General features: G+C 37.0%; 1 long non-coding RNA gene across 1 annotated transcript in view; it reads left to right on the top strand.

The window, feature by feature from the left end:
* Positions 1 to 4,717: 4,717 nt before the first annotated feature.
* The window catches only part of LOC129639230 (uncharacterized), a 116,871-nt gene continuing 93,903 nt past the window's right edge, over positions 4,718 to 27,685 (top strand). Inside the window, exon 1 of the long non-coding RNA XR_008708280.1 lies at positions 4,718 to 4,975. This is a non-coding gene — a long non-coding RNA (uncharacterized LOC129639230). The remainder of the gene's footprint in view (positions 4,976 to 27,685) is intronic.

Raw genomic sequence — 27,685 nt, forward strand, 5'->3', positions numbered from 1 at the left:
CAGAAAAGAGATTTAGATCAAATAACTATGCAATCATTTCTACACTCCTAATGACTTCCTAAAGTTTTATCTGGAAGAACATTTGTATCCTAAGAAATGAGTACACTACATCCTTACTGAACCAAACTTGGATTTGCTCTCCTGCTCACACTGAAGCCAATCTACTGATACCAGGTTGTGGTGAAGGAAAGGGCAGCATTTATTGCAGGCATGAAGCAAGGAGTCTAGGCTCCTAAGGCCCAAAATAGTTGAAATCCCCAATATATTTGAGGGAAAAGTTTTTAAAGATAGGGTGAGTGAGAGTAATCAGCTTATGGACATTCTTCTGATTTGTTGGTGATGAGGTAATCTGATGTGAAGAACTGATTCTTTTGAAAAGACCCTGATGCTGGGAAAGGTCGAATGCAGAAGGAGAAGGGGACGACAGAGGATGAGATGGTTGGATGGCATCACCGACTCAATGAACATGAGTTTGAGTAATTGCGGGAGTTTGTGTTTGACAGGGAGGCCAGGCGTGCTGCAGTCCACCGGGTCGCAAAGTGCCAGACACGACTGAGCGACTGAAGTGAACTGCGGTAATCTGGAGTCAATCATCAGCCTTCTGGTTCCAACTGCTCTGAGGTCTACGTGCTGTGGTGGTCAGCACACAGTTAAGTTCTTCCACGTGGTAGGGGTTTCAGTATCTGCAAAACATATCAAAGCATATGGCTCAGAATATTACTATATCCCTTGAGGAGGAACTTAAGGTCCTTGACTTTGTCTAATGGCTAAACTGTTATTATTTTGCCTTGCTTGACTGTTTTCCTTTGTTTTTGAATATTTTCAATTCTCTGATTAAATTTATTCTTTGGAACTTGGGGAAGGCCTAAGTAGCTCAGGTTTTTCTACAAACAGAGAATTGAAGGATATTGCGGGGGCAGATCTATCCCGGGAGGACCCCATAGGGTGCTACTCAGTTACACTTACTACAAAAACAATAATTTTTTTGGATATTTTAATTTTTTACCATGTTGATAAAATGCCAACTTCCTTCATAACAAAAGAGCCATGTGTATAATTTCTCATTTTTTATATAAATGGTGTCAATGGAGTTATAGACAATGGCCTGCTAGAGGTAGCACACACCAGCTTAAGAAAGTTGATTATACTCATTTCAGACAGCCAGCTCACTAGTATACTACTGGCTATACAGGAATTAAAGTGGTGTGCTGGTAAATGTTTAACAACTGGCTCTCTTAGGAATGCAAGTTTGGGTTTACACTGTTTCCCAATTTCTAGTATGTATATATGCCCACCTACCATGTCAGTTTGTTATCTACTAAAGGTAGAGTTGGGAATAGAAGCACAGAGTTGGTACTTGTAAATCACTATGAGTTGGCTACAGCATATCACTGGACTCATCTCAAACTTCCTCTCTGATCATAGTAGATTTTAGAGCTGCATGATGGAAACAGAAGAGAAATCTATCATTCCTGTTGAAAGAAAGGGAAAAGAACAAGTCTGTTTTGATCAATTTGCTATATAGTTATTTCCTTGTTAAGAATAATGTCCTCCATACTATAATAAAAAACCTCTATCCACCATGTAGGTATGTCGATTATCATTTAGGCTAAAACTGCCTCAATCTTTTTAGGATTTGGGATGATGAATATTATTCAATAAAATAACATACTGAGAATGGTTAATTCTGTAGCTGCATATTTTAAAGTCAAATAGGTTTTTAATTTCAGGCAATGTAGCAAAAATCTGGTTATACTGGGAAATTTATTGTAAAAAAAATACGCTTTCTTTAAGTTTTTGTAACATTACCACATGAAAAGTTAAAACACCCTTCAAAACACAGATGATTGGCTAATTAACAGGACATAGGTGCTGAAATACACTACATTGTGAAACAGGGCATTTCAAAGTATTTTCTCTAACAATTGAAACTCAGAGGAAGAAATTGCCATAGTTTCACAAGTCTGGAATTATGCAATAAAAATTTAATCAGATACAATCACATAATGATTTTTTTTTTCAGAATGAATATTTCAACCACCAGCCTTAATACTAAAGATTAGGTGTTCAATATATATTATTTGTAGAAAAATATGCTACAATTTATTTAGAACTAGTTGTAATAGAAACTGCCTATATTTCACAAGTCAATGAAAATAAGAACATTGGAGAATCATGGTCACAATGACACGTTTTAAATGCAACTCCATAAGAATAATTTTCTATATAATATTTTCTTAGTCTGTTTAGGATGCTATAACAAAATACTAGAAACTGGGAAACATAAATAACAGAATTTATTTCTCACAGTTCTGAAGGCTAGAAATCCAAGATCATGGTGGCAGCCTGGTTGGGTGAGGACCCTTTTCCTGGTTGTAGACACATTTCTGGCTGTGTCTTCACATGGTGTTAAGGGGCCAGGAAGCTCTGTGTACTCTCTTTTATTAGAGCACTGATCCCGTTCATGCCTGCTATACTGTCATGCCCTAATCACCTCCCAAAGACCTCATATCTGATACCATCACAATGGGCACTGAGATTTCAACATACAAATTTTAGAGGAACACAAACATTCAGACCATATAAAGTATGAACAGGGATTTGTTATACTGAGTACAGATTTCCAAATTTCCATTGCTCTGAATTATATTATTGCCCTATCAGGCTTTAGGAATGATATTGCAGCAATAAGAATAAGGTCTATGTATATTTATAGATTCCCCAATGATAATTCTTAATTTAATAACAAAGCTTGGATTAATGTGTGTTTATGATTAATCACAATACTTAAGAAATTGCCTGGTTAGTGGAATATTGTGGTTGTCTATACAAAGCTGGAATGTGAAGTCAAGTGGGCCTTAGAAAGAATCATTATGAACAAAGCTAGTGGAGGTGATGGAATTGCAGTTGAGCTATTGCAAATCCTGAAAGATGATGCTGTGAAAGTGTTGCACTTAATATGCCAGCAAATTTGGAAAATTCAGCAGTGGCCACAGGACTGGAAAAGGTCAGTTTTCATTCCAATCCCAAAGAAAGGCAATACAAAAGAATGCTTAAACTATAACACAGTTGCATTCATCTCACACGCTAGTAAAGAAATGCTCAAAATTCTCCAAGCCAGGCTTCAGCAATACATGAACCATGAACTTCCAGATGTTCAAGCTGGTTTTAGAAAAGGCAGAAGAACCAGAGATCAAATTGCCAACATCTGCTGGATCATCAAAAAAGCAAGAGAGTTCCAGAAAAACATCTATTTCTGCTTTATTGTCTATGCCAAAGCCTTTGACTGTGTGGATCACAATAAACTGTGGAAAATTATGAAAGAGAGAGGAATACCAGACCACCCGACCTGCCTCTTGAGAAACCTATATGTGGGTCAGGAAGCAACAGTTAGAACTGGACATGGAACAACAGACTGGTTGCAAATAGTAAAAGGAGTACGTCAAGGCTGTATATTGTCACCCTACTTATTTAACTTATATGCAGAGTACATCATGAGAAGCACTGGACTGGAAGAAGCACAACCTGGAATCAAGATTGCCAGGAGAAATATCAATCACCTCAGATATGCAGATGACACCACCCTTGTGGCAGAAAGTGAAGAGGAACTAAAAAGCCTCTTGATGAAAGTGAAAGTGGAGAGTGAAAAAGTTGGCTTAAAGCTCAACATTCAGAAAACGAAGATCACGGCATACGGTCCCATCACTTCATGAGAAATAGATGGGGAAACAGTGGAAACAGTGTCAGACTTTATTTTTTGGGGCCCCCAAAATCACTGCAGATGGTGACTGCAGCCGTGAAATTAAGACACTTACTCCTTGGAAGAAAAGTTATGTCCAACCTAGATAGCATATTGAAAAGCAGAGACATTACTTTGCCAACAAAGGTCTGTCTAGTCAAGGCTATGGTTTTTCCAGTGGTCATGTATGGATGCAAGAGTTGGACTGTGAATAAAGCTGAGTGCCAAAGAATTGATGCTTTTGAGCTGTGGTGTTGGAGAAGACTCTTGAGAGTCCCTTGGCCTGCAAGGAGATCCAACCAGTCCATTCTAAAGGAGATCAGCCCTGGGTGTTCTTTGGAAGGAATGATGCTAAAGCTGAAACTCCAGTACTCTGGCCACCTCATGCGAAGAGTTGACTCATTGGAAAAGACTCTGATGCTGGAAGGGATTGGGGGCAGGAGGAAAAGGGGATGACAGAGGATGAGATGGCTGGATGGCATCACCAACTCGATGCACTTGAGTTTGAGTGAACTTCGGGCATTGGTGATGGACAGGGAGGCCTGGTGTGCTGCAATTCATGGGGTTGCAAAGAGTCGGATATGACTGAGTGACTGAACTGAACTGAACTGATACAAAGGTTTGAGACTAATAAATAATATAAAACATTTGAACAATCTAGCATTAAGTATCATGTAATATCCTTCTCATAACATATCACAGATTGAGGTGTCCAGGTAGCAGATTCTGAGGCAGGATTTACAAGATAAGATGTTAATCAGTGCTCTTAGAATCAACACCTGTAGAAACAAGAGGGGGGAAAGAAGCATTGAATGGAAGGGATAAGTTGATCTGTGACCAAATAAGGTCTCAGCTGGCCCTCCTTGAGAACTCTAGAGCTGATACTGCCCTTCCAGATTATTCCAGAGAGAAGCAAACAGGCTGAGCCTTTATATCTTTACAATGATCAGTAATTTGATGTAGGCTGCCAAAAGTACGTGAATCTTGGGTGGGGCAATATATTCCAGCTGAGGCAATCTCCAAAGAGGGCTGACAACAGAGTGCTAGTCAGGGGAAAATTCATTCCTGACGGGGCGTTCTAGGAGAATCATCATGGCCTCCGCTATATAAATCTAACAGAACAGAAAGAGTGGTCACCCACCAATGGGTACAAAATTTATTTCTCCATAGTTTCAGAGAGGTGTAAGTTGAAAATTTCATCTGCCCACATCCATCCAACAACTGGTTTCTTCCTCTGTAAGTACTATTTGATTTGAATTATACTCTTTTAGCAAGAAAGTATAGTGATTCTTTTCTCTGAGTGGGGTACTATGCAGTAAATACGATATGATGGCAAAGCAATGCTGATGTGATAGAAATTAACTCATGTATCAAGTGTTTCTATTTAGTTTTCTCTCTGTGTGGCATAACACAACACATTGCATGTACTTTTTATATTATTTGATGTATACATGTAAATATTGACTTTTCTAACTGATTCTACAAGATAAATAAGTCTTCCTACACATATTGGGCCAAATAAGAAATTTACACATCTTTAATATTTAGAAGTGTTTACTCTTGATACACTATTTATATTTCCACTGCTTCCCATTGCCAGAAAGTGCAAAGTTTTTCAGCTCTTCATGAGAAGGCTAAACAAAGAGGAGAGCATAGTACTATCAGTAGACACATTTGTTAGTAATCTGTGAAATCTAGATATATACAACTCTTTGGGTTCCTATTTTTAACCCAAAGACAGGGTGAGAGAATGTTGTAGCCAATGTGTGTATCCTGCTGTGCTGTGATTGGGTGTTACTGCAGAAGGAAGCACAGTGTGATAAGTTAGTGTATAATAAAAATCTTGGAAGCCCTTTTGCAACATATGTTGTATGGGATAACCACATCAGTGAAGTAGTGCAATTTCAATTACAACACATGCTTTCAGATGTTTCTTTTTCTGTAATTTTTGTTTTCTCATGTTTACTCTTTATTTTGCATACTGCTCTTTTCTTGTGTTTCTACTTGAATTGCAGCCCAAGGGAAAAGGGAGAGAGTTCAATATTAAACAGACCTTTACTAGCTTTGGTCAACTAACCCTCAATAGATTGTTTCTTGTTAACTTCCCCATCTGAGAGAGGACTTATCTAAAGTGGCATCTGATTCCATTTCCCCCAAACCTCTAGGCTGCTATCCTGTTTTTTAAACCTGCCTTATTTTTCTTCATGGGTGAATTCTGACACTGTGATTTCTTTCTTTAATATTTTTTCTGTTACTTCCAGTAGAATGTTAGATATTTTATACAGTCCTTGGTTTCTTGTATTTTTGACTTCTTCTCTAGTACTGGAACATAGGGTTAAATAAATGGCAATTCAGGTATATATTTCCTAGTTACACTATTATCTTTCAACCTGTCTTCCAGAATTAAGATGTTCATAATTTTGAGGGTCTAAATTGTTTAATCACAGCCTTGATACGTGGAATGTACTTTGTTACTAATTCCTTTAAGTCAAACCTTAAGAGCATTCTTTTTTATCTTTCTGTGTATTATAGAAATTTAAAACATATCCAAACATAGAGAGGACATAAAGAAAGCACCCATTCTCATCATCCAGCAAAAACCACTTAACTAATGACCAGTTTTGTTTCATCCATACACATGTATGCTTCAAAACATACCCAGGTTATTTGAAGCATATGTTAAGATATCTTCTGGGGTTTCCACCGGAGGCTCAGTGGTAAAGAATCTGTCTGCCCACACAGGAGACATGGGTTGGATCCCTGAGTCAGGAGGTTCCCCCGGAGAAGGGAATGGCAATCTACTGCAGTACTTTTGCCTGGAGAATCCCCATGGACAGAGAAGCCTGGCAGGCTACAGTCCATGGGGTTGCAGAGTCTGATATGACTGAACATGCACACACAGACACACACAAGGCATCTTCTAATACAAGTAACAAGGGATTCACAACAGAAGCCATCACCTTTTGGGAGTCAAACATCCTGAGTTTATGAGGTGTAAACAACCCCCATCTTGCTTCAGTCTTTCCACTTAAAAGTGCTGTGAGGAAACTTGAGAAAGGTTATGTATAAATATAGGTTACTTTGTATCCTTTGACTAGTTGTAGTATTTGAGTGAAGCTGAAGCAATAATTAGATTTTGTTGTTGTTGTTTTTAATTGTATTGAAGTACAGTTGATTTACAATGTTGTGATTCAATTTGCTATACAATAACCCCTTTTTCATTGTGGTTTGTCACACGACATTGAATATAGTTCCCTCTGCTATACAGCAGGATCTTGTTGTTTATCCATTCTATATAAAATAGTTTACATCTGCTAATTCCAAATCCCAGTCCTTCCCTCTGTCCCCCATCCAACCCAGCAACCACAAGTCTGATCTCTATGTCTGATCAACATTCCAGTTTTATATCCTTCTCCATATTTGCAAGTATGTTGTTTCAACCAATCATTTCTCATTCTATTGATTTGGGCCCTATTTTTTTTCTTGGAAAAATATGCATAATGTTATAAAATATAAAAAATGGCCTAATTGTTATGAAAGGTATTTGTGAATTATATCTCAATCAACATGAGAAAAATAAATTTTTTTAAAAGTGAGATGAAAAATAAATATATTAAATGTTGCAATTGGGAAAACTTCATCTAGGAGTTTATCATTTTTCTGTTCTTTTTATATAATTTTTATCATTATGACAATTTATTTACATAAAGAACTATGCCAATGATCTCTGTTCTAATTTTTATTTCCTTCCTTCTACTTTTTGGGGTATACTTTGCTCTTCTGTTTTAAACTTTCTTAATTTGAACCATAGGCTATTGGTAACATATTTTATCTTTACTAACAAAAGCACTTAAACTGAAATTTTTTCTCTAAGGGCTTCTTTCAGCATTTAAAGCTAAAATTTTATTTCTAAACACTGCTCTAGCTGAATCCTACTCATTTTGATATGTTAATTTTGTGATTGACTCGTGATTTAAATAGAACTGTGATGCTTATTCACAGTTCTTTAACTTATAGGCTTTCCAGGTAGTGCTAGTGGTAAAGAACCCACCTGCCAATGCAGGAGACCTAAGAGACATGAGTCCAATCCCTGGGCCAGGAAGATACCCTAGAGGAGAGCATGGACACCCACTCCAGTATTCTTGCCTGGAGAATCCTATGGACATAGGACCCTGACAGGCTATAGTCCATGGGGTCACAGAGTTGGACACCACTGAGGTGACTTAGCATGTATGACATGATGCTTATACTCTTAGATATGTGGGGTGTTTCTGGATATTGTTATTGACTTCTGTTTTAATTCTGTTGTAGTCAGAAAGTACTTTGTATTTAATATTTTTAAATGCATGGATACTTGTTTTAAAGTCCAATATAATTTATTTTATTGTTGTTGGAGTCTCTCAGTTGTGCCTGACTCTTTGCAACCCCATGTACAGCAGCACGCCACACTCCCCATCCTCATATATTGTTCAAATATGTATGTCCTTGTAAAGCATGCATTCTGAAGTTTGTCGATCAGGTTAAAGTAATCAATAGCACTATTTTGGCATTCTACATCCTTATGGAATTTCTCTAACTGTATCAATTACTGAGAAATGCATATAAAACCTACTCCTGCAAATGTAGAATGTTTCTCCCTTTTATATTGTCAATTTTACTTCATGTAATTTAAGAAACATTTAAAAGGCATATGTGTAGTTAATATACTCATTTTTTTTAATTTTATTTTATTTTTTTTTTTTTTAATTTTATTTTATTTTTAAACTTTACATAATTGTATTAGATTTGCCAAATATCAAAATGAATCCACCACAGGTATACATGTGTTCCCCATCCTGAACCCTCCTCCCTCCTCCCTTTATGTTTTCCTGATAATTTTCTTTTTTATCATTATGACACATCCTTCTTTAGTTCTAAAACTTTGTTTTGGTCTATTTTATCTGTCATTAAACTATGAACTTCAGCCTCTGTGATTACTTTTTTCATGATACAAGTTTTTTCTTTCTTCTTTCTTTCTGTGTATTTCTTTGTAATATAAAAGGTATGCCTTGTTGGCAGAATACAGTAAGGTCTTTTGCTCCTTTTTTTTTTTTAATATGAGTCTTTAATAGATTTTTAAAGATAATTCACAAAATGTGATTATTGATGTGCATTTCATTTTGCCATTTTATAACTTGGGATTTTTTTTTTTTTGTCCTTTTTGTTTTTTATCCCAAGCACCTCCGTCAGCCCTTCCTTGCCATTTTTTAGATTTCTAGAATACTTTCTTCATAAGAGTCCTTTAAAAAAACAATATACTTTTCTAGTTTACCTTAAATACTGTAGGATAGCCTGACATAGAACACTAATTTAAGCTAATTTAACTTTAACAATTATGAAATGGCAGCCCACTCCAGTATTCTTGCCTGGAGAATCCCAGGGATGGCGGAGCCTGGTGGGCTGTTGTCTATGGGGTCGCACAGAGTCAGACACGACTGAAGCGACTTAGCAGCAGCAGCAGCATATTATTTCTACTGTAAAAATTAGATTATTTGAATTTCACTTATAGTAATGACAAAATCAGTTATTTTAATAATAAATATGAGAAAATAGAAAATGGGGATTCTAAAACATATGTTTTACATTTATGAGAGATAACTGGCAGTGAAAAAATATGGAGTCAAGGTCTGAGAAAGAAAACTCATAGAGGTTATCTGCAAATATGGCATTTCTTCTGCCTGTATGAACATTTGTGGATTCCTTTGGGGGAAGAAGATAATGCTCAGAATATAACAAGAACTATTGATTACCTAATCTGATTAAGGCATAAATTGGGGTCACTTGTCAGCTAAAACTGGCCAACCAACCATACCACTCCCAATAAGTTAAAAGAACCCAACTTCAGATTTTAAGTCTTTAAAACTGAAATAAGGAGATTGTGAGTACTACCAGCCTCATTACAAATCTGAATGTTAATCATCTCTTGAAGATACCATCCAAGTCTTAAAAATAGTTCTATATTTTTTCATATAAAATTAATTCATTAAATCAAAATAACCAGGCACATGAGATAAGCATGAACAATAATAAGAACATCAAAATCACAGAAGAAAAGCAGACCCACTAGGGCTCCAGACAATTTAGATATCAAAGTTTTAAATAGCTTAATTTGGTTAAAGACATGGTAATTTTGGCAAAGAATTGAAAGCTGAAAAAAAATAATGGAAATTTTAGAGTGAAGTATAACATGTGAAAGTAAGAAATTAATGTATGATTTTACTAAAATATTAAAGATAGCTGGTTGTATAATAAAACTAGAAAATGTAGATGAAAATATATATATACATTATGAAGTCAGAGAAAATGCATGGCTAGGACAGAGTTAAAAGCTTTTATATGTAAGTATTGTCACTGAAAGGGAAGGAAGATAATTGGTCTGAGTATATTTTAAAACATAATAGATGAAAATTCTCAAATTTATGAAAAGCATCAAGATGCAGATACAATAATCCATATGAACCCTAATAAGAATACAGGGAAAGAATACCTAGGAACATGAACATAAAACTCTTTATAAACCAATGACTGAAAAAAACATCTTAAAAGTTTTAGGAGAAAAAAATAATTTCCAAGGAACAACAGCAATGAAGGTAGAATATAATGCAAAGATAGTGTCAGTGTGCTTACAGAACTTAATTGCATGCATAAAATTCTATACCAAGAAAGATAGGTTTTAACAAGCTGAAATAGAGACTTTTAAAAGCAAAAATTGATAATTTAGTTACTAGCAGACTTGTACAAAGGTTACTTTATGCTGAAGGAAAATGTTACTGGATGGCAACTTGGCAATTAGGAAGGCAATGAAAAGGGTACATATATTTGAAAATATTAATGAGTATTGATTACATGCATCAGTATTTATAATTTATAACTATAAAATTAAAAGGGAGAAGACTGGAATCAGGTTGACTTCATTTGGATTGCAAATGACAAAAAGAAAAAGAGATATCAAATAAGGAAGAAAAAATAGGCCAAAAGTAAGATGGTAGACTTAAACACAAATATATCAGTAATTACATTAAATTTGGACTGCAGATGACACCACCCTTATGGCAGAAAGTGAAGAGGAACTAAAAAGCCTCTTGATGAAAGTGAAAGTGGAGAGTGAAAAAGTTGGCTTAAAGCTCAACATTCAGAAAATGAAGATCATGGCATCTGGTCCCATCACTTCATGGGAAATAGATGGGGAAACAGTGGAAACAGTGTCAGACTTTATTTTTAGGGGCTCCAAAATCACTGCAGATGGTGACTGCAGCCGTGAAATTAAAAGATGCTTACTCCTTGGAAGGAAAGTTATGACCAACCTAGATAGCATATTCAAAAGCAGAGACATTACTTTGCCAACAAAGGTTCGTCTAGTCAAGGCTATGGTTTTTCCTGTGGTCATGGATGTGAGAGTTGGACTGTGAAGAAGGCTGAGTGTGGAAGAATTGATGCTTTTGAATTGTGGTGTTGGAGAAGACTCTTGAGAGTCCCTTGGACTGCAAGGAGATCCAACAGTCCATTCTGAAGGAGATCAGCCCTGGGATTTCTTTGGAAGGAATGATGCTAAAGCTGAAACTCCAGGACTTTGGCCACCTCATTCAAAGAGTTGACTCATTGGAAAAGGCTCTGATGCTGGGAGGGATTGGGGGCAGGAGGAGAAGGGGATGACAGAGGATGAGATGGCTGGATGGCATCACTGACTTAATGGATGTGAGTCTGGGTGAACTCTGGGAGTTGGTGATGGACAGGGAGGCCTGGCGTGCTGTGATTCATGGGGTTGCAAAGAGTTGGACATGACTGAGCGACTGAACTGAAGTGAACTGAGTAGCTCAGATGGTAAAGAATCTGCCTGCAGTGCAGGAGACCCTGGTTAAATTCCTGGGTCAGGAAGATCCCCTAGAGAAGGGAGAGGCTACCCACTCCAGTATTCTTAGGCTTCCCTGGTTGTTCAGATGGTGGCAACAATGTAGGAGGATGTAATTTAGTAGGTGTCAAATAAATCACTGCTAAAATAAACTTTTTAGCCAATACATTACTATAAAGTGAAAGAAAGTGAAAGTTGCTCAGTTGTGTCTGACTCTTTGTGACCGCATTGACTATACAGTCCATGGAATTCTCCAGGCCAGAATATTGGAGTGGGTAGCCTTTCCCTTCTCCAGGGGATCTTCCCAACCCAGGGAGCAAACCCAGGACTCCCTCATTGCAGGCAGATTCTTTACCAGCTGAGCCATCAGGAAAGCCCAGGAATACTGAAGTGGGTAGCCTATCTCTTCTCCAGAAGATCTTCTTGACCCAGGAATTGAACTGGGGTCCTCTGCATAGCAGGCAGATTCTTTACCAGCTGAGCTACCAGGGAAGCCTACATAAAGGCTATATAAACCAACGGTAATTAAGGCAGCATGGTATTATTTCAAGTATAGAAATATAAGTGTAACAGAGTTGAGAGTCCAGAAACAAACCCATAAATACATGGATTTTTATTTTATTACAAAGTTGGCATGGAAGATAAGTAAGAAAACAAAACACTTTTTGATAAATGGAACTGATTCAACTGGATATTAATGTGAAGGAAGATGAAACTGAACCCCTGACACCACATACACACACACACATTATTCAAGTAGATTGCATATTCCAATATGACTAATAACTAATGAATCTAATAATATTAATATGGAATAATATCTTCAATACATTAGATTTTTTCTTTGAAGAGAATCTGCTAAATCTCCTCTCGGAGCCAAAAGAGCAGTTCAGTCTTCTCACTTATATCAGCTGCTTACCTTCCATTATTTCATCACCTTCTTGCACTACAATTCCTTCTTTGAAACACACTATAGTTCAAGTACACCTTCAACTTCTCATCCTCCCTATTGCTATTACCTGCTCTAGGTCCTTCACTCAAATTTGTTTCTAATAATGTTTCCTTTTACACAGATTCCTATTCAAGGTTACATAATTTTCACATTGCATAATCCATGTGACTGTTTGGTACTATAATTCCTTAACTCTCTTCTGAAGATGTATACTTCTACTTGAATGTACCCTCATTCTCTTGGGACAAAAATGATAACTTTTCCTCATCTACAATTCAGACTAAGGCTTTTCTCTCCCTCTAAACCAAAATGTCCTTTGGCCCTTCACTCACACTCTATCCAGTCTACCATTTTCTCACATTCTATTTTCTTACTCTTTGAAATCATTCCTGCTTTCACACACCTCCCTTCATTGGCTGATTTCCCAACTTTTGTCAAATGAGATGCCATGTACCTTGCTCTTGATCCCAGGTGAGTGAACACAAAGTTGGTTAGAAATCAGTGAATCTTCAATGATCAAATCCACATCAACTTTCCCCAGACAAGTCCTAACAATGTTTTTCAGTTATTTTACTTACCTCTAATTATCTCAACCCTCCCTGTCAATGTTTTGAATCTTTCTCTTTTCAAACTGCAGCTGAATTTGCTCTCCTTGTTATCACATTCACTAAGAAGAAAGAAACCATCCAATCTGAGCTCTCTCAACTCTTTTTCAAATGCCTCCATGTATTCTTTCAATCTTTTTTCCCTCCATTCCACTTCAGAAGAATTGTCTTTTCTTTTTCTGTTGATCCATATACCCTCATATCTCATCTCCTTGAATCTCTGAATGTATATGTGTCTTCCCCTGCCTCTAGGCTTTACTGTTCAACCTAATAATTTTCAAATGTGGCTATTGAAAAACAATGATTAGAACACTTTTTCAAGAAACCATCACTTTCAAACTATCTTTCATTGTCTCTCTACACACACACATTTATATATCTCTTTACTAGATGCCCATTTATTAACCTCATGGAATAAACATCAGCTCATTACCAAACCCATCAGCCAACTTTATTTACTGCATTTTGATTATCTCTCACCAGAATTTGATTACCACACAATTTTCTTAGTATTCTCCTTTCCCCACACCTTCTTTTATAAGATAGGTTTCACTTCTAGCTCACATTCTATTTCATCATATCTTCTCTTTCTACTTTTCTAAGTTCTCTGCCTTTATTCACCCTTAATTATTAGATGCTGTATAGTGGTTGAATTTTTCCTCCTCTTTTCATATTTCATTTTAATCTTCATACCCCAGATTCATCTATGTGCTTGTTACTTCCAAACCATATTTCTAGTGCCCATCTCAATTGTTTCAGTACCATCTCTTCAATGAAACCATTATTAATGGTCATCATAGTTAATAACTTCCTTTCATTTACGTGCACAGCACTTGGCATACTTCATTTTAAATGAGTAATATTTACTTGTATTCAGAGTAACTATTTATGTGTTTATACTGCTCCCTTTCTCTAAAATGTAAGTACTTTGGAAGCAAGAATTGTGACTTTGCCATCTCTGTATGGTGATTTTCAGTATTGGATTTTTCTACTTTCCAGTGTGAAACACTCTGGAGTCATATTTCCTGTCAGTTTGTCAAGCTTTAGCCCTATGCTGTCATTAGCATCATCTGTACACATGGACCTTAGAAGTAGGAGCCAATTTTTGCTCTACTTTACAGAGATTCAGCCCTTTTGTAATTTTTGTGTCAAGGAAACTGTGTTCAACAAGAGATTTTCACTTTGCACTTCAGTACATCAATTCTAAGCATGACACCATCCTGGTCACGCTGACTTCCCTAAAGAATTGTGTGTGTATATGTATGTGTGTGTGTGTGTGTGTTATAAAATTATTCAATCAAATCTCAGATGTCCTTCTAGTTTGGTAGCTAGCAGAAATCTCAGCAGCATTTCCTAAGAGAGGTAGTAGAATAAGAGTTCTCCTGGTCTGAGAAATCGTTGCTTCATTTATTGCAACTTTGCCCAGCAGCTCAAATAGTTATTTCATCTATGTTGTTATAGTTTATGCTTTTATTTATTTAAAAATTCACTTCCATGTGCTGTAGTTATCTGCAATAAAATGAAGATTGTAATTTTGGTTGTATTTTCTCAATTCCAGTCAGTGAAATAACCAATTTCTATCTCTCTCTCTCTCTCTCTTTTTTTTTTTAATTGAATATACCACTTCCTTCTTTTCTACTTAAAGGATGCTCAAATACAGTTAGAGAAGCAAATCTGAGTTAATATTTTCAGTTCTACAGTTTCTATAGCCCTTCCTTTATGTCATTTTATCTTCATGTAATGGCCAGAATGCAAGATTTTCTTAGGTTATATAAAAAATAAGGAATCCAATTAACATTCCTTAATGTTAATATGCAGCTCTTCTTGGTATCTTCCTTTGCACTCTTTGGTGTTTGTAAAATAACTGCCTGAACACTACAAGAGTAATAAAGTTCAAAATTAATCATCAAGAATCAGCAGTACTCATGTCTACCAACGCCCCTCCTTCCATGTCCTTTATTCAACCCACACTGGTTTGCTCAACTAGCATGGAATAGAAGATGGAAACTGCACTTGCCATAAGTATGCTATTGAGTACCCCCTTTCTTCCTGGGATGGATTAGTAGGTTTTCTTGATTTCTGTGTGACTTCATGACAAACATTTTTTTTTAATGTTACAATATCACTGAATTTTTAGTCCGCTCTGTTTTAAATTTTAAAAGCTCACATTGTAATGTTGATTTTTATTTTAGAATTTAATTTTAGAGTTACCCCATGTTTTTTTTTTCTTTTCATATTTACTGGCCCAGAAAATGTGAGTCAACCTTTCCATATGAAATTCAAGTGAGTTCGAAAGAGTACAAATTTAGTAGGTATTATCACCTATCCTAGATAGCATATTGAAAAGCAGAGACATTACTTTGCCAACAAAGGTCCGTCTAGTCAAGGCTATGGTTTTTCCAGTAGTCATGTATGGATGTGCGGAGAAGGCAATGGCACCCCACTCCAGTACTCTTGCCTGGAAAATCCCATGGATGGAGGAGTCTGGTAGGCTAAGAGTCGGACACTACTAAGCGACTTCACTTTCACTTTTCACTTTCTTGCACTGGAGAAGGAAATGGCAGCCCACTCCAGTATTCTTGCCTGGAGAATCCCAGGGACAGGGGAAGCCTGTTGGGCTGCCGTCTATGGGATCGCACAGAGTTGGACACGACTGAAGTGACTTAGCAGCTTAGCAGCAGCATGTATGGATGTGAGAGTTGGACTGTGAAGAAAGCTGAGCACTGAAGAATCGACACTTTTGAACAGTGGTGTTGGAGAAGACTCTTGAGAGTCCCTTGGACTGCAAGGAGATCTAACCAGTCCATTTTAAAGGAGATCAGTCCTGGGTGTTCTTTGGAAGGAATGATGCTAAAGCTGAAATTCCAGTACTTTGGCCACCTCATGCGAACAGTTGACTTATTGGAAAAGACTCCAGTGCTGAGAGGGATTGGGGGCAGGAGGAGAAGGGGACGACAGAGGATGAGATGGCTGCATGGCATCACTGACTTGATGGATGTGAGTCTGAATGAACTCCGGGATGGTGATGGACAGTGAGGCCTGGCACGCTGCAATTCATGGGGTTGCAAAGAGTCGGACACAACTGAGCGACTGAACTGAACTGATCACCTACCCACATTACCACACTTGTCTGTAATAGGAAAATAGCAAACAGGCAATTCATAAGATGGCTAGTGCTGATTAGGCGAGAACTATGTAGAGTCCAGAGTCTGTCATATCCACCTTGACCAGATTCTCTGAAATTAAATAAATATGAAGGAAACCATCTTGGGCAAAATGGACTTTTAGGAATCAAATTACTTCATCATTAATGTAGTCATCTACATGATATGTTTAAATCTTATATTCTGCATTAAGATTTTCTACCCTTTTAAGTTTTCCTGCTAAAAGGAATTTTCCCTCTTTCTTCACTGATTTTTTTTTTCAGAGAAATTAATGAAAAGGCTAAAGCAAAAAAAAAAAAAAAAAAAAGCACAGCATAAGGAAACCTCCAAGAGAGAATAATAAATTATTGAATTAATCAGTGATTTACAGTGAATGGACATACAAAGATTTAGAAGTCTGTTTATCTACAAGTATAGCTCTGATATTTAACCATTAAGCATATATTATGTCCTTGTTATAACAGAAATGCTATATGGAAGTTGAAAGGTTGGGTAATGAAACAGGCCATCAGTTGTCAGGGAAAATGGTGCATTTTTGCCTCAACATGGTCCGGGACCAAGTGATTTATTAAAATGACTTAAGTGGTCTATGGATAATCATACAGTTGGAATCGATATTCATTATCTAGTTTCAGGGACAAAAGCTCCACAAATAACCCAGATAACATCTGTTTAAAATGAACAGTAACTTCTATAATGGGGTTGTCTTTCTGAAACATCTTTAATCCAGCAACTTATATATAAATTTTAACTATCATTATGGAATATATCTACACAATTTTGAAGCTTTTATAACTTCTGGTAGTGCCATTTTTGGGAGATTTACACATTCACCATATGGCTATTGCCTGATGTTTAAATGGATATTTTCTATGGTTCTAAGATGCCCTTTAGAAAATCCAAGAAATGGTTTGGTCCTGTTTCAAGGCCCAGAACACATTTTGCCACATGCTCCTTGACCATATTTTAACATATCTCCACAGCTTTCATCTTCCTAGACTCACAAGTCCTAACACTGTTGCCTGAGTATGTATGTGTCTCACCAACCTTTCTATCATTTTAGTTTCTCTTACCAAACCTTTTGCAGCTGAGTTTCTCTGAAAACTGGTCTAGTGTCCCAAGTTAAATATCTGTCAAAGGGAGATTCTTTTCTAAGTAGGTACTACCAAATACTCTATCAAGAAACAATTATTTCTTTATTATCTATTTTAGTTCCTTCCAGGGTACAATAGTGATCAGCTATTCACTGTATAATTATGAGTACTGACTTGGCTTCTGTAGGGAGTAATTTAACTCATAGATATTTAATCTTCCTTAGGGGACTTATGAGAAAATTATACATAAGGATAAACATCAGCATTAATATTTAAAATCCAAGTGGCTTGGAATAGATTTGTCACGAATAGGAAGTATAAAGCCCAAGCAGTGTTTAAAATTTAGACATAAATTGATCAATCTTTGTAGATTTGAATTGGTTAAACTACCTGTAGTTATGCATTTTAAGTTCATAGTATTTGAAGTATTAAATTTCCATTTCATTTATAATTAAAGGAGAACAAGAGGCAGATAGCATTTAGGAAACCAAATATAATTTTAAGAGTGAAAACAAGACTTTAGTTTGAACTGTGGTCTTCTACCACTTACTTGGTTGTTAATTTGCTCCATGACCTTCAGTCAGTAACCTCATTGTGTCTCAGAGGATATAATAATCCTGACCTGCTTTACAGAGGCGTGCTGTACCTTAATTGATGTGTGTTAAGTGCCTGGAGGTACTTTAATGAAAGCCATTATTGAAATGCAATTATTAACATTTGGGATAATGAAGTTAGCTTAGATGGTTTAGCCAAGCCTGGTGTGAAGATAGTTTCTAAGTTCAAGAGCATAAAAATACCCTGATGCAAAACTTAAAAAAAAAGGGGGAGCCTAAAAAAAGCTAGAAAATCAAAATAGAAAATGAAACCATAACTGGCTTATTTGCTGACTTTAGCAGCATCGGGACCTACAGTTTATTGCTTTGTCTCTGATCGAGTGCATTGCAATCAATGCGAATTACTACAGAGATGCTAGGAGATAATTTTGCAAAAATGTCAAAAATGCAAAATTTGGGAGAGCTAGATAGGCTAGAAATGACCGTATCGATTTTGTAAAGGTTGGTAAATTACTACAATACCACCTTACTTTGATGTAGACTGCAAATCTTGCATTTTAAGCAAGATCAACTCTAATTTTAAACTTCAGGAAAGGCTTAGTGTATTACATGCATTACTTTCATCCATGAGAAATTTAGAAGATCATGTGCTTACCTAGTAGAAACTAGCTGTGAAATTCCCAGTAGGGCTCATTCTTCTGCTCAACAGTTCCTGCCTGTCTATACATTTCAGTGGGCTTGTCTTTATACTCAAAGATCAATCAGACCACAAAAGAAATGTTAGAATTTAAAACACACCAAAAAAACTCCTTCTTATTCTCAAGAAATGACAGATAACAACAAAAACATTTTCAGGAAGTGGTCTCAAAAATAGCTATTAAATCTTAAGTGATGTCATATTTACATTGATTATTTTTAAGGCTTTTTTTTAAAAATGAGGTCAATTGAATGTAAATAGCATAACAATGTCTAGAACATAGTCACAGAAACTGAAAATTCAAGGTTTAAAGGAAGTTTCTTCCATTGTATCTTAGATTTCAGTCACTGCCTTTAACATATCCATGTTTCTAAAAGTACATAATATAATCATTCTGTTAGGATTCATTTTTGTGCTTTGGGCTTCTCTGGTGACTCAGATGGTAAACAATCTGCCTGTAATGCAGAAGAACGGGGTTCAATCCCTGGGTCAGGAAGATCTCCTGGAGAAGGGAATGGCAACCCACTCTAGTATTCTTGCCTAGAAAATTCCATGGACAGAGGAGCCTGGTGGGCTACAGTCTATGGGGTCACAAAAAGTTGGACACAACTAAGCAACTTCCACTTTACCTTATATTAGCTAAATTTTGTGCAAAAATATGTTAAAACTGCAACAAACACTCATGATATAACTTTCAGTTAACAAATTTAATACTAATGAAAAGATTTTTCATCTTTTATTTCATATTATATGTATTTAACAAGGAGAACATTGTTTAAAACCACTTGTTTTTTCCCTCAGTCCAGTTCGCCTATCATCATAGGAGCACAGCACTATTGTAAATGTTTTATAATTCTAACTTACATTAGTAAGCAACTTATACTATTGGGTTTTATTTGTACATTTTAAATATATATTGATAGAATTATATTGCTTGTATCATTGTGCAATTTGATTTTTCACTTAACATTATGTTCTTCATATATATTTATTTTGATTCATACAGACCTATTTTAGCAATTTAAGCATATATAGTACTATGTCTTTCTATCCATATACCATAAACTTATATGGACCTCTACATATGGGTTTTAAATTGACTTTGATTTTTTCTTTTTTTTGCTATTATAAACAGTGTATGAATGTCTCCTTGTGTACATGTGCAGGAGTTTTTCTTGGGTATTTACCTAGGAGTTGAAATGACAATTATAATTTACCTTTGCCAAGTAATATATATTGCTTTCTGAAGAGCTTCTGTCAGTAGAGATTGTCATAATACATTGGATTGAAAATCTTTTTTTTAATTATTTTTTAATTGAAGGATAATTGCTTTACAGAATTGTGTTGGTTTCTGCCAAACATCAACATGAATCAGCCATCAGTTCAGTTCAGTTCAGTCGCTCAGTCGTGTCTGACTCTTTGCAACCCCATGAATCGCAGCACGCCAGGCCTCCCTGTCCATCACCAACTCCCGGAGATCACCCAGACTCACGTCCATCGAGTCAGTGATGCCATCCAGCCATCTCATCCTCTGTCGTCCACTTCTTCTCCTGCCCCCAATCCCTCCCAGCATCAGAGTCTTTTCCAATGAGTCAAATCTTCGCATGAGGTGGCCAAAGTACTGGAGTTTCAGCTTTAGCATCATTCCTTCCAAAGAAATCCCAGGGCTGATCTCCTGCAGAATGGACTCAGCCATAGGTATACATATGAGGGAGGGGACATATGGATTGAAAATCTTTTTTAAAAATATTATTTTATCAGTTGGCAGGAGACTGCATAAAAGTACACAATGATGGAATATGGTGGAATATGTATATATGTGTCTGTATAGATATTCACATACACACACACACACACACACACACACACACATATATATAGTTTGCTAGGGCTTCCATAAAATAACAGACTGATTTGACTTAAAACAACAAAAGTTTATTTTCTTACAGTTCTGGAGGTTTGGTTTCTTTTGAGTTCTCTATCCTTGGCTTGCAGATGGCCACCTTCCTGCTGCATCCTCACATTACCTTTCTTCTTGCTCAAGCATCCCCGGTGTCTCTTCATTTGCCCAAATTTTACCTTATGAGAATACAAATCATATTGGAGTAAGGTTTACCCATATGATCTCATTTAACCTTAATTAACTTTAAAGCCACATCAGCAATAATGTCACATTCTAGGGTACTGGGGTTAGGGATTCAACATATGAATCATGAGGAAATACAATTCAGTCAATAAAGTGTGTGTGTGTGTGTGTGTGTGTGTGTTTGTATTTGCAGTCCCTTAAATTATAGAAATATATATGATTTAGATAAATAATTTAAATATTCATTTAGCAAACAGTATAAGACAAGAGTTAATTTCTTTTTTTAAGGAAAGCAAATTCTCACTATATAATTTAGGTGAGATAGGATATGAAGAGCTCTTTTTCTGAGAATGGAATGTTCCTTCACTCATCTTGTAACTCACCCTGTCAACACAGTTCAAGAAGTCCTGAATATGTTCTATTTTAAAATGAAGGGCCCTTACCCAGGTTCAATCCCTGGTCCTTGGTTGAAAGATCAATATAGCAGAGATGGACACGACTGAGCGACTAACACTTTCACTTTTTGTTGTTCAGTTATTCAGTCTTGTCTGACTCTTTGCAACCCCATGGACTGCAGCAACCCAGGCTTCCCTGTCTTTCACCGTCTTTCAGAGTTTGCTCAAACTCATGTCCATTGAGTCAGTGATGCCATCCTACCATCTTATCTTCTGTCATCCACTTCTCCTCCCACCTTCAATATTTCCCAGCATCAGGGTCTTTTCTAATGAGTTGCTCTTCTCATCAGGTAGCCAAAGTATGGGAGCTGGAGTTTCAGCTTCAGCATCAGTCCTTCCAATGAATATACAGGGTTGATTTTCTTTAGGATTGACTGGTTTGATCTCCTTGCAATCCGAAGAACTCTCAAGAGTCATCTCCAGCGCAATTCAAGCACATCAATTCATCGGTGCTCAGCTCTCATATCCATGACTACTGGAAAAACCATAGCTTTGACTAGACAGACCTTTGTAGGCAAAGTAATGTCTCTGCTTTTTAATATGCTGTCTAGGTTTGTCACTGAGTTTCTTCCAAGAAGCAAACGTCTTTTCATTTCATGGCTGCAGTCACAAACTACAGTGATTTTGGGGCCCAAGAAAAAAATCTGCCACAGTTTCATTTCCCCATTTATTTGCCATGAAGTGATGGGACTGAATCCCAAGATCTTAGTTTTTTTTTGCATGTTGAGTTCTAAGCCAGCTTTTTCACTCTCCTCTTTCACCTTCACCAAGAGACTTTAATTCCTCTTCACTTTCTTCCATAAGGTTGGTGTCATCTGCATCTGAGGTTATTGATATTTCTCCTTGCAATCTTGATTCCAGTGTGTGCTTCATCCAGCCCGGCATTTTGTATGATGTACTCTGCATATACAGGGAAGCCTGGCATGCTGCAGTTCATGGGGTCACAAAGAGTCTAACATGACTGAGCAACTGAACAATAACAACTCTGCATATAAGTTAAATATGCAGGTTGACAATATACAGCCTTGATGTATATTTTGAACCAATTTTGAACCAGTTTGTTGCTCCAAATCTGCTTCTAACTCTTGCTTCTTGACCTGGATACAGGTTTTTCAGGAGGCAGGTAGTGTGGTTTGGAATTCCTACCTCATTAAGAATTTTCCACAGTTTGTTGTGATCTACACATCAAAGGTTTTAGCTTATTCAAGCTATTGAGGCTTCTCTCATAGCTCAGTTGGTAAAGAATCCACCTGCAATGCAGGAGACACTAGTTCAATTACTGGATCAGGAAGATCCTCTGGAGAAGGGATAGGCTACCCCCTCCAGTATTCTAGGGCTTCCCTTGTGGCTCAGCTGGTAAAGAATATGCCTGCAATATGGGAAACCTGGGTTCAATCCCTGGTTTGGGAAGATCCCCTTGAGAAGGGAAAGGCTACCCATTCCAGAATTCTGGCCTGGAGAATTCCATGGACTTTATAGTCCATGGGGTTGCAAAGAGTCAGACACAACTGAGCAACGTTAACTTTCATAAAGCAGAAGTAGATGTTTTTCTGGAATTCTCTAGCTTTTTCTGTGATCCAATGATGTTGGCAGTTTGATCTATGGTTCCTCTGCCTTTTCTAAATCCAGCTTGTACATTTGGAAGGTCTCAGTTCACATTCTGTTGAAGCCTAGCTCGGTTATTTTGAGCATTACTTTGCTAGCATGTGAAATGAATGCAATTGTGTGGTAGTTTGAGCATTCTTTGGCAACGTTCTTCCTTGGCATTGCAATGAAAACTGACCTTTTTCAAACCAGTGACCACTTCTGAGTTTTCCAAATTTGTTAGCATATTGAATATACCACTTTCACAGCATCATCTTATAGAAATGTAAATAGCTCAGCTAGAATTCCATCACCTTCACTAGCTTTGATCCTAGTGATGCTCCCTGAGGCCCATTTGACTTCACACTCCAGGATGTCTGGCTCTAGGTTAGTGATCACACCATCATGGTTATCTGGGTCATTAGAATTTCTCTTCAAGAAAATTAGAGATATCAAGGGAAAATTTCATGCAAAGATGGACACAATAAAGGACAGAAATGGTATGGACCTAACAGAAGCAGAAGATATTAAGAAGAGGTGGCAAGAATATACAGAAGAACTATACAAAAAAGATCTTCATGACCCAGATAACCACGATGGTATGATTACCCACCTAGAGCTAGACATCCTGGAATGAGAAGTCAAGTGGGCCTTAGGAGGCTTCACTACGAATAAAGCTCATGCAGGTGATGGAATGCCTGTTGAGCTATTTCAAATCCTAAAAGATGATGCTGTGAAAATGCTGCACTCAATATGCCAGCAAATTTGGAAAACTCAGCAGTGGCCACAGGACTGAAAAAGGCCAGTTTTCATCCCAATCCCAAAGAAAGGCAATGCCAAAGAATGTTCAAACTACTGCACAATGGCACTAATCTCACACACTAGCAAAGGAATGCTCAAAATTCTTCAAGCCAGGCTTCAATAGTATGTGAACCAGGAACTTCCAGATGCTCAAGCTGGATTTAGAAAAAGCAGAGGAACCAGAGATTAAATTGCCAACATCTGCTGGATCATCAAGAAAACAAGAGTTCCAAAAAAAATCTACTACTGCTTTATTGATTATGCCAAAGCCTTTGACTGTGTGGATCACAAAAAACTGTGCAAAATTCTTAAAGAGATGGGAATACCAGACCACCTTACCTGCCTCTTGAGAAATCTCTATGCAGGTCAAGAAGCAAAGGTTAGAACAGGACATGGAACAACAGACTGGTTCCAAATAGGAAAAGGAGTATGTCAAGGCTGTATATTATCATCCTGTTTATTTAACTTCTATGCAGGGTACATCATGAGAAATGCCAGGCTGGATGAAGCACAAGCTGGAATCAAGATTGCCAGGAGTAATGTCAATAACCTCAGATATGCAAATGACACCACCTTTATGGCAGAAAGTGAAGAACTAAAGAGCCTCTTGATGAAAGTGAAAGAGGAGAGTGAAAAAGTTGGCTTAAAGCTCAACATACAGAAAACTAAGATCATGGCATCTGGTCCCATCACTTCATGGGAAATATATGGGAAAACAATGGAAACTGAGAGACTTTATTTTGGGGGGGCTCCAAAATCACTGCAAATGGTGACTGCAGCCATGAAATTAAAAGACGCTTACTCCCTGGAAGAAAAGCTATGACCAACCTAGACAGCATATTAAAAAGCAGAGACGTTGCTTTGCCAACAAAGGTCTGTCTTTTCAAAGCTATGGTTTTTCCAGTAGTCATGTATGGATGTGAGAGTTGGAATATAAGGAAAGTTTAGTGCCAAAGAATTGATGCTTTTGAACTGTGGTCTTGGAGAAGACTCTTGAGAGTCCCTTGGGCTGCAAGGAGATCCAACCAGTCCATCCTAAAGGAAATCAGTCCTGAATATTCATTGGAAAGACTGATGCTGAAACTCCAATACTTTGGCCACCTGATGGGAAGAACTGACTCATTTGAAAGACCCTGATGCTGGGAAAGATTGAAGGCAGGGGGAGAAGGTGACGACAGAAGATGAGATGATTGGATGGCATCACCAACTTGATGGACATGAGTTTGAGCAAGCTCTGGAGTCGGTGAAGGACAAGGAAGCCTGGCGTGCTATGGTTCACGGGGTACCAAAGAGTCAGACATGATTGAGCGACTGAACTAACTGAAGATCTTTTTTGTATAGTTCTTCTGTGTATTCTTGCCACCTCTTCTTAGTATCTTCTGCTTCTGTTAGGTCCATACCATTTCTGTCCTTTACTGTGCCCATGTTTGCATGAAATGTTCCCTTGTTATCTTTAATTTTCTTGAAGAGATCTCTAATCTTTCCCATTATATTGTTTTCAGAGGAAAAATCAATAGAATGTTTGCATTGTTTTGCATTGTTTGCTTAAAAAGTCTTTATCTCTCCTTGCTGTTCTCTGTAACTCTGCATTCAGATCGGTGTATATGTCCTTTTCTCCTTTGCCTTTCCCTTCTTTTCTCAGCTATTTGTAAGGTCTCCTCAGACAACCAGTTTGCCTTTTTGCATTTCTTTTTCTTGGGGATGGTTTTTAGTCACCGCCTCCTATACAATGTTATGAACCTCCATCCATAGTTCTTCTGGCACTCTGTCTATCAGATCTAATCCCTTGAATCAATTTGTCACTTCCACTGTATAATCATGAGGGATTTGATTTAGGTCATACCTGCATGGCCTAGTGTTTTTCCCTATGTTCTTCAATTTAAGTTTGAAGTTTGCAATAAGGAGTTCATGATCTGAGCCACAGTCATTTCCAGGTCTTGTTTTTGCTGACTGTATAGGGCTTGTCCCTCATTTCAGAAAAAGGTTGCTCATGAACCAAACTAGCTTTATAAACCCAGTTGAATTTCAGTTTTAAATCCTTGGGAGCAAAAATAATTATGTTTCTTGAATGAGAGAATGGATAGGAAAATCTTTAAATGTATATAATGTAGTAATATAACTCGTCAGTAAATTGAGATGCTTCACAAACAAGTGCCAGGAATCTAAATGTAGCCATTGCTAAGTAGAAAACTCGGAGAAACTTGTTCAAATAGTTGAAAACTTGATAGTACATCTTTTGCTCTATTTTTTTTTTCTGAATATTCCAACCAAAATTCTTTTCTATCTAGAAGTCAAAGTATTAAAGAGGATTTTCCAGATAACATTTGTTTCACTTTGCTTTTTAAAAAATAATAAAGTTGGCCTCAATTTGCTTGAGAACCCCAGATATAAAGCCTTCCCTGATTAAAAAGCCACCGATTGCATCTTTGGTTTCCTGCCTCAGTTTTCCATTTCTTTAATTAACAGCTTGTTTGTGCTTCTGCACTACAATTCTGTAATACACTGTAATTTTTTTTTTTACTGATCATTGCATGATTTCCATAAATAACAAATTCTGAATTCCAAATTTTACATAAATAAAATTAATATGTCACAGATTCCAGGCTTGCAATGATAATTATGGCAAACCATTTCTCATTTTAACTTAAGATGATACTGTTATGATGGACTCCATAGGATAATACCCTTTAAGAATAATGGACATTAATCCTATAGAAATACAAAGTAAAAAACAATAGTGTAATCTAACTTACTCAGTGTGAGAGTGTGATTAAGAGAAAATAGACTCTCTTCTCTATTTTATCTATAAGGGATGATAATAACACAAAACATTAAACTTAGTGTAACAATGTTTCTTGTTAAGGATATGTTTATAGATTTAAATATAATTTTATAGATGAAAGCATATGTGCCAAATAAGTTTATAATTATGCCAACATTTAAGAACTTTGAACTTTTATGTACTCAGTGTACCCTCAGATCAGATCAGATCAGTCACTCAGTCGTGTCCGACTCTTTGCGACCCCATGAATCGCAGCACGCCAGGCCTCCCTGTCCATCACCAACACCCGGAGTTCACTCAGACTCACCTCCATCGAGTCAGTGATGCCATCCAGCCATCTCATCCTCTGTCGTCCCCTTCTCCTCTTGCCCCCAATCCCTCCCAGCATCAGAGTCTTTTCCAATGAGTCAACTCTTCACATGAGGTGGCCAAAGTACTGGAGTTTCAGCTTTAGCATCATTCCTTCCAAAGAAATCCCAGGACCGACTTCCTTGAGAATGGACTGGTTGGATCTCCTTGCAGTCCAAGGGACTCTCAAGAGTCTTCTCCAACACCACAGTTCAAAAGCATCAATTCTTCGGTGCTCAGCCTTCTTCACAGTCCAACTCTCCCATCCATACATGACCACAGGAAAAACTATAGCCTTGACTAGACGAACCTTTGTTGGCAAAGTAATGTCTCTGCTTTTGAATATGCTATCTAGGTTGGTCATAACTTTCCTTCCAAGGAGTAAGTGTCTTTTAATTTCATGGCTCCAGTCACCATCTGTAGTGAGCCAATTCATCTCAAATCCTAGATGTTGTGTTTTAGAAATACACAACTTTTATTTTAACAAAAATACTTTTTTTTTTTTTTTTTACCAGTTTTACTGAATTCAACAGGGATCAGTCTTCTTTCAGTTCAGTTGGATGACAGAGCTTGCATTTGGTAAAATTATTTGATTAGAGAGTAATCATCATTATTAGATTACAGGGAATTAAATTACAATTACTAAAAATCACAGGTAATTACAATACAGCTTAATTTCAAAGCTAAACTCATCTTCCAAAGAAAAATATTTTATCCATGTGATTAAAATATGCCTGTATATCTATTAATGTGATGCATAATAATGGCTTTGGTCATTTGAAAGCCAAAAGTATGTAATTGAACAATCATTACAGCCACACTGCCTGAAGGCACTATTTGTCAAGAGAGTTATGTGATGGCCAATTATATCCACTCAACCTTGAAGGATAATTCTATCTTCTGATAGGAACAAATTGCCATTATACCCCCCACCTC

The sequence above is a fragment of the Bubalus kerabau genome, chromosome X (assembly GCF_029407905.1).
Source record: "Bubalus kerabau isolate K-KA32 ecotype Philippines breed swamp buffalo chromosome X, PCC_UOA_SB_1v2, whole genome shotgun sequence".
Taxonomy (NCBI): Eukaryota; Metazoa; Chordata; class Mammalia; order Artiodactyla; family Bovidae; genus Bubalus; species Bubalus kerabau.